Below are 6,996 nucleotides of genomic sequence, written 5' to 3'. Positions count from 1 at the left end.
CCAGAAGAGAATGCTGACTCAGATGCTACTGTTGTAGCAGGAATAGCCAAAACATCCCTTGCAACTCGAGCAAGGATAGGATATTTTCCACAGCGTGCTTTCCGCCAACTTAAAATGTCAAAAGATTCACCATCTTTCCACTTCAATAATGGCTCACTGGTATAGTTATCTAGATCAGACTTCACTTGGTCAGATTCATTGTCCCTCAAAAATGAATTTAATCTTTTTCTCCTTGGCTCCTCATTTAAGTCCACATAGTAATGAGAAGCTCTAGTACTTCTGCTAGTTCTATCTGTAGGTTGTTGCACATTGCTAGTATCCAGTGAAGCATAGATGTCGGAATAAGAATCATAAATCTTCTCTAAAACTTTTTGAATTCATACATATCATCAAATCCATAATCATCTAACATCTCACTATAATAAAATTCAACTACCTTCATCTTGTATCGAGGCTCTAAGAAGCATGCAACTGCAAGAGTAATATTACTTGTCTCCCAATACTTGTCAAAATTTTCCTTCATGGACTTCGCCATTTTAACAATGAAACTATCATTGCTATTGAGCCACTCGATAATTTTGAGATTAATTTCACAAAATTCTGAAAAGAACAAGTTTGATGTTGGATAATGATTCCCAGAGAGAATTTTGGTGGCATCATAAAATATTTCCAAGCAATTGCATATGGCAGTAGCATTCTCCCATTCTTCTCTTGAAGGAGCATGTGAACCATAATTATCTGGATTGAGTAAAATAAGCCTTTCAAAAACTCTTTTATAGTGAAGAGCATGTGAACGAATAGTAACTAAGGAAAAAAGGGGAGCAGCGTGTGAATGAAGCACCTTACCCCCATGTTCTCGAGCGGGACGTCGACGATGGCTCCGCCAAACCCGATGGGCTCAGTCGGCCGTACTGCTGCTTGCTGCCTCCACCTCCTCCATTCTACGATGCAATAGCCACGACCCACGGTTGGTCAGATACTCGCCTAAAATCTCTAGATCTACCGAACCACCTAGCCTAGGTAGGCAGCAAAAATTCCGAAGGAAGAGAAAAGGGTTTAGGGCTCACGGAGAAGGGGTTGTCTTCGGCGCTGCCCTCGTCGAAGGGGTTGGGGTTGTGACGCATGCTCGTGTAAGATCACTACTGGGTTGTTGATGAGTTGAGCACCGCTCCTGACACTCGTCTCCTCTCACAAAGATCTTTAGGGTATGAAAAGTATCTGGAGTTCTTACACGACGGCGAACCACCTTTTCTCCGGACGCAGCCGGCCAGCCTTCTTCTCCAAGTCCTTTTACCGACTCCAAACCCCACCTCAAATACCCCACTCAATCCCGGATCAGCCACAAAAAGAAAAACGAGATAACTACTGGGTCCAATCCGGCCCACTAACTTTACTATTGGGCTTCCAAATTCTGGTCGGCATATCCACCTTGACGTTCTCCTCAAGTACTGTGACATTCTCCTCCCCTTGAATTCCGGCTTGACCCCAAGCCGTGGCATCCGGAAACCTTTGCTTGATTGTGAGCTCATCTTCCCATGTCGCCAGTTCAGTTGGCCATGAGGACCATTGGATCAGCAGTTAAGGAACGTCTCCAGTCGAACGACGAAGTATCCTACGCTGCAACACTTTTTTGGGCACATGTAAGGAATCAGAAAGAACTGGGAGAGGAGAACTAGCCTGATCATGGGGTCCCACAGCTTTCTTGAGCAGTGATACATGGAAAACCGGGTGAATGTGACAAGAGTCTGGAAGATTTAACTTGTAGGCAACAGAGCCGATCTTTGCAATGAATTGGTAAGGACCATAGAACTTGAACGCCAGTTTGTGATATGCTCTGTGAACCAAGGATGCCTGCACATACGGTTGTAGTTTTAAATAGACCCAGTCCCCTATCTGAAAGGTTCTTTCAGTACGATGTTTGTCAGCTTGTGTTTTCTGACGAAGTTGTGCACGAGCTAGCTGCTGCTGGACCAATTGAACTACTACTTTCCTTTCGTCGAGCCAAATTTGCAGAGAAGGAACATCACAGGCTGCTTTGAAGTCCACTCCCAAGTGTCTAGGAGGATAGCCATACAAGACTTCAAAAGGTGTGAGTTGCAAAGATAAGTGATAGCTGGTATTGTACCAAAACTCAGCTAGAGAAAGCCATTTCTTCCACCTAGTAGGACACGCTTGAGCAAAACAGCGAAGGTAAGTTTCAAGGCATTGATTGACGCGTTCCGTTTGACCGTCAGATTGGGGATGATATGCTATTGTGAAGCGTAATTCCACACCTGCAATTTTGAACATTTCTTTCCACAATGCACTGGTGAAAATCTGATCGATCAGTAATTATAGTTGAAGGGAATCCATGAAGTTTAAAAATGTTGTCCATGAAGTGATGAGCCACTCCCAATGCTGTAGAAGGGTGACGAAGCGGAACAAAGTGACTATATTTAGAGAATATGTCAACCACTACCATAATGCAATTTGAGTGATCAGACGTTGGTGGACCCTCGATAAAATCCATTGTGACCATTTTCCAAGCACCATCAGGTATTGGCAGAGGTTGGAGAAGTCCAGGGTATTTTACTCTTTCAGCTTTAGCTTGCTGATAGACTGGACAATGACTGCACAAAGTTTTGATCATTTGTTTCATACCAGTCCAGCTAAATAACCTCTTGATCTTTTGGTAGGTTACCAAGAATCCATAATGATCTCCAATTGGTGTGTTGTGGAAATTTGAGAATATTTTCTGGGGAAATTCAGATTGTGCAGGGAGCACCACTCTGTCCTTGTACATAATTAATCCATTGTGCAGGCTGTAGTGATTGGAAGGAGTCTGAGCTGCTGATAGTCGCCTAGAGGGGGGTGAATAGGGCGAAACTGAAATTTACAAATATAAACACAACTACAAGCCGGGTTAGCGTTAGAAGTAAAATCGAGTCCGCGAGAGAGGGCGCAAAACAAATCGCAAGCGAATAAGTAAGTGAGACACGCGGATTTGTTTTACCGAGGTTCGGTTCTCGCAAACCTACTCCCCGTTGAGGAGGCCACAAAGGCCGGGTCTCTTTCAACCCTTCCCTCTCTCAAACGGTCCCTCGGACCGAGTGAGCTTTTCTTCTCAATCAAACGGAAACAAAACTTCCCCGCAAGGGCCACCACACAATTGGTGCCTCTTGCCTTGGTTACAATTGAGTTTTTGATCACAAGAACAAGTGAGAAAGAAAAGAAGCAATCCAAGCGCAAGAGCTCAAAAATAACACGGCAAATCTCTCTCTCTAATCACTAAAGCCTTTTGTGGAATTGGAGAGGATTTGATCTCTTTTGGTGTGTCTAGAATTGAATGCTAGAGCTCTTGTAGTGGTTGAGAAGTGGAAAACTTGGATGCAATGAATGGTGGGGTGGTTGGGGTATTTATAGCCCCAACCACCAAAAGTGGCAGTTGGGAGTCTGTCTGTTCGATGGCGCACCGGACAGTCCGGTGCACACCGGACAGTCCGGTGCCCCTGCCACGTCATCACTGCCGTTGGATTCTGACCGTTGGAGCTTCTGTCTTGTGGGCCCGCCTGGGTGTCCGGTGCACACCGGACATGAACTGTTCCTTGTCCGGTGTACCGGAGTGGGCGCGCCTGACATCTGCGCGCGCAGAGCGCGCATTAAATGCGCGGCAGAGAGCCGTTGGCGCGGAGATAGCCGTTGCTCCGGAGTCGCACCGGACAGTCCGGTGCACACCGGACAGTCCGGTGAATTATAGTGGACTAGCCGTTGGAGTTTCCCGAAGCTGGCGAGTTCCTGAGGCTGCTCCTTCGTGGCGCACCGGACACTGTCCGGTGTACACCGGACAGTCCGGTGAATTATAGCGCGAGTGCCTCTGGAAATTCCCGAAGGTGGCGAGTTTGAGCTGGAGTCCTCTGGTGCACCGGACACTGTCCGGTGGTGCACCGGACACTGTCCGGTGGTGCACCGGACAGTCCGGTGCTCCCAGACCAGAGGGCCTTCGGTTCCCACTTTGCTCCTTTGTTGAATCCAAAACTTGGTCTTTTTATTGGCTGAGTGTGAACCTTTTACACCTGTGTAATCTATACACTCGGGCAAACTTAGTTAGTCCAAATGTTTGTGTTGGTCAATTCAACCACCAAAATTAATTAGGGACTAGGTGAAAGCCTAATTCCCTTTCAATCTCCCCCTTTTTGGTGATTGATGCCAACACAAACCAAAGCAAATATAGAAGTGCATAATTGAACTAGTTTGCATAATGTAAGTGTAAAGGTTGCTTAGAATTGAGCCAATATTAATACTTACAAGATATGCATGGATTGTTTCTTTCTTATATAACATTTTGGACCACGCTTGCACCACATGTTTTGTTTTTGCAAACTCTTTTGGAAATCCTTTTCAAAGTTCTTTTGCAAATAGTCAAGGGTAAATGAATAAGATTTTGCAAAGCATTTTCAAGATTTGAAATTTTCTCCCCCTGTTTCAAATGCTCTCCTTTGACTAAACAAAACTCCCCCTATAAGTGAAAGTCGCCTAGAGGGGGGGTGAATAGGGCGAAACTGAAATTTACAAATATAAACACAACTTCAAGCCGGGTTAGCGTTAGTAATAAAGAAATGAGTCCGCGAGAGAGGGCGCAAAACAAATCCCAAGCCAATAAGCAAGTGAGACACGGAGATTTGTTTTACCGAGGTTCGGTTCTTGCAAACCTACTCCCCGTTGAGGAGGCCACAAAGGCCGGGTCTCTTTCAACCCTTCCCTCTCTCAAACGATCCCTCGGACCGAGTGAGCTTCTTCTTCTTAATCACTTGGAACACAAAGTTCCCACAAGGACCACCACAAGTTTGGTGTCTCTTGCCTCAATTACAAGTGAATTTGATCGCAATGAAAGAATCAAGAAAGCACGATTGAAAAAGCCAAGCGACAAGAGCGACAAACAACACACGGATCCCTTTCTCTCTCAAGCCACTAATCACTAATGATCTCTTTTCTCAATTGTGAAACTTGGAGAGATGGAGGCTTTGAATGTGTCTTGGAATGGATTGCTAGCTCTTGTATTGAATGTTGAAGGTTGGAATGCTTGGATGATATGAATGGAGGTGGTTGGGGTTGTATTTATAGCCACCAACCACTTCCTAGCCGTTGGGCCATTCTGCTGAGCGCGGACGGTCCGCCCTCCTGGTGCGGACGGTCCGCCCCTGTAGATCAACGGCTGAAAATGCAACGGTCAGCAGTAACGGCTATATCAACGGCTATATTGCATTTAATGCGTCGTCAGATGTCAGACAGAGCCAGTCGCGGACGGTCCGCCCGCCTGGCCCGGACGGTCCGCGAGGCCGCTAAAATTCATTTCTCCGAACCCGTCACCTTCGGGTTTTTCGGTTTCTTACCGTCCGGACGGTCCGCGCCTGAGGCCGGACGGTCCGCGCGAGGGCTCGGACGGTCTTCGCTTTTCCTCCGGACAGTCTGTAGTGGAAACTTGTGTTTTTGCATTGGTTCTGTCCGAGGGGTATCCCGATGTCGCGGACGGTCCGCCGCAAGAGCCCGGACGGTCCGCGCTTGGCCTGTTTTTCCAAAAAGCTTCTCCTGTCCGGAATAATCTACGGTATTCCGGACAGTCGAATTAGTATAGTTGTAGATGAACCTTTGGCACCTGTAGAACATATAATCTAGAGCAAACTAGTTAGTTTATCAATTTGTGTTGGGCAATTCAACCACCAAAATAATTTAGGAACTAGGTGTAAGCCTAATTCCCTTTCAATCTCCCCCTTTTTGGTGATTGATGCCAACACAAACCAAAGCAAATATAGAAGTGCATAATTGAACTAGTTTGCATAATGTAAGTGCAAAGGTTGCTTGGAATTGAGCCAATATAAATACTTACAAGATATGCATGAATTGTTTCTTTCTAATTTAACATTTTGGACCACGCTTGCACCACATGTTTTGTTTTTGCAAATTCTTTTGTAAATCCATTTCAAAGTTCTTTTGCAAATAGTCAAAGGCAAATGAATAAGATTTTGAGAAGCATTTTCAAGATTTGAAATTTTCTCCCCCTGTTTCAAATGCTTTTCCTTTGACTAAACAAAACTCCCCCTAAATAAGATCCTCTTCTTAGTGTTCAAGAGGGTTTTGATATATCATTTTTGAAATACTACTTTCTCCCCTTTTTGAACACAATAGGATACCAAAAATATTCAACACTAAGTTTTGAAATTGGTGGTGGTGCGGTCCTTTTGCTTTGGGCTCTTACTCTCTCCCCCTTTGGCATGAATCGCCAAAAACGGAATCATTAGAGCCCTCCTGGTAGTGTCTTCCCCTTTGGTCATAAACAAATGAGTTAAGATTATACCAAAGACGAAGTCCTTTTGCTTTCTCCCCCAAGGATGGAGAGTGGTAAGTAGCGACGGCGAAGGTTGAGTTACGGAGTGGAAGCCTTTTTGTCTTCGCCGAAGACTCCAATTTCCTTTCAATATACCTATGACTTGGTTTGAAACAGACTTGAAAACATATTAGTCATAGCATAGGAAGGGGATACCATCAAAGATATATAAATGAGTTATGTGTGCAATCTAACAAAAGAAATTGCGCGAATCAAGAATATTGAGCTCATGCCTAAGTTTGTTAAAAGATTGTTCATCAAGAGGCTTGGTAAAGATATCGGCTAATTGATCTTTAGTGTTAATGTAAGAAATCTCGATATCTCCCTTTTGTTGGTGATCCCTAAGAAAATGATACCGAATGGCTATGTGTTTAGTGCGGCTATGCTCGACGGGATTGTCGGCCATTTTGATTGCACTCTCATTGTCACATAGCAAAGGGACTTTGGTTAATTTGTAACCGTAGTCCCGCAGGGTTTGCCTCATCCAAAGCAATTGCGCGCAACAATGACCTGCGGCAATATACTCGGCTTCGGCGGTGGAAAGAGCGACCGAATTTTGCTTCTTTGAAGCCCAAGACACCAAGGATCTTCCCAAGAACTGGCAAGTCCCCGATGTGCTCTTCCTATTGATTTTG

The sequence above is a fragment of the Zea mays genome, chromosome 2, assembly GCF_902167145.1.
Source record: "Zea mays cultivar B73 chromosome 2, Zm-B73-REFERENCE-NAM-5.0, whole genome shotgun sequence".
Lineage (NCBI taxonomy): Eukaryota > Viridiplantae > Streptophyta > Magnoliopsida > Poales > Poaceae > Zea > Zea mays.
Note: the sequence above shows the minus strand (reverse complement) of the source record.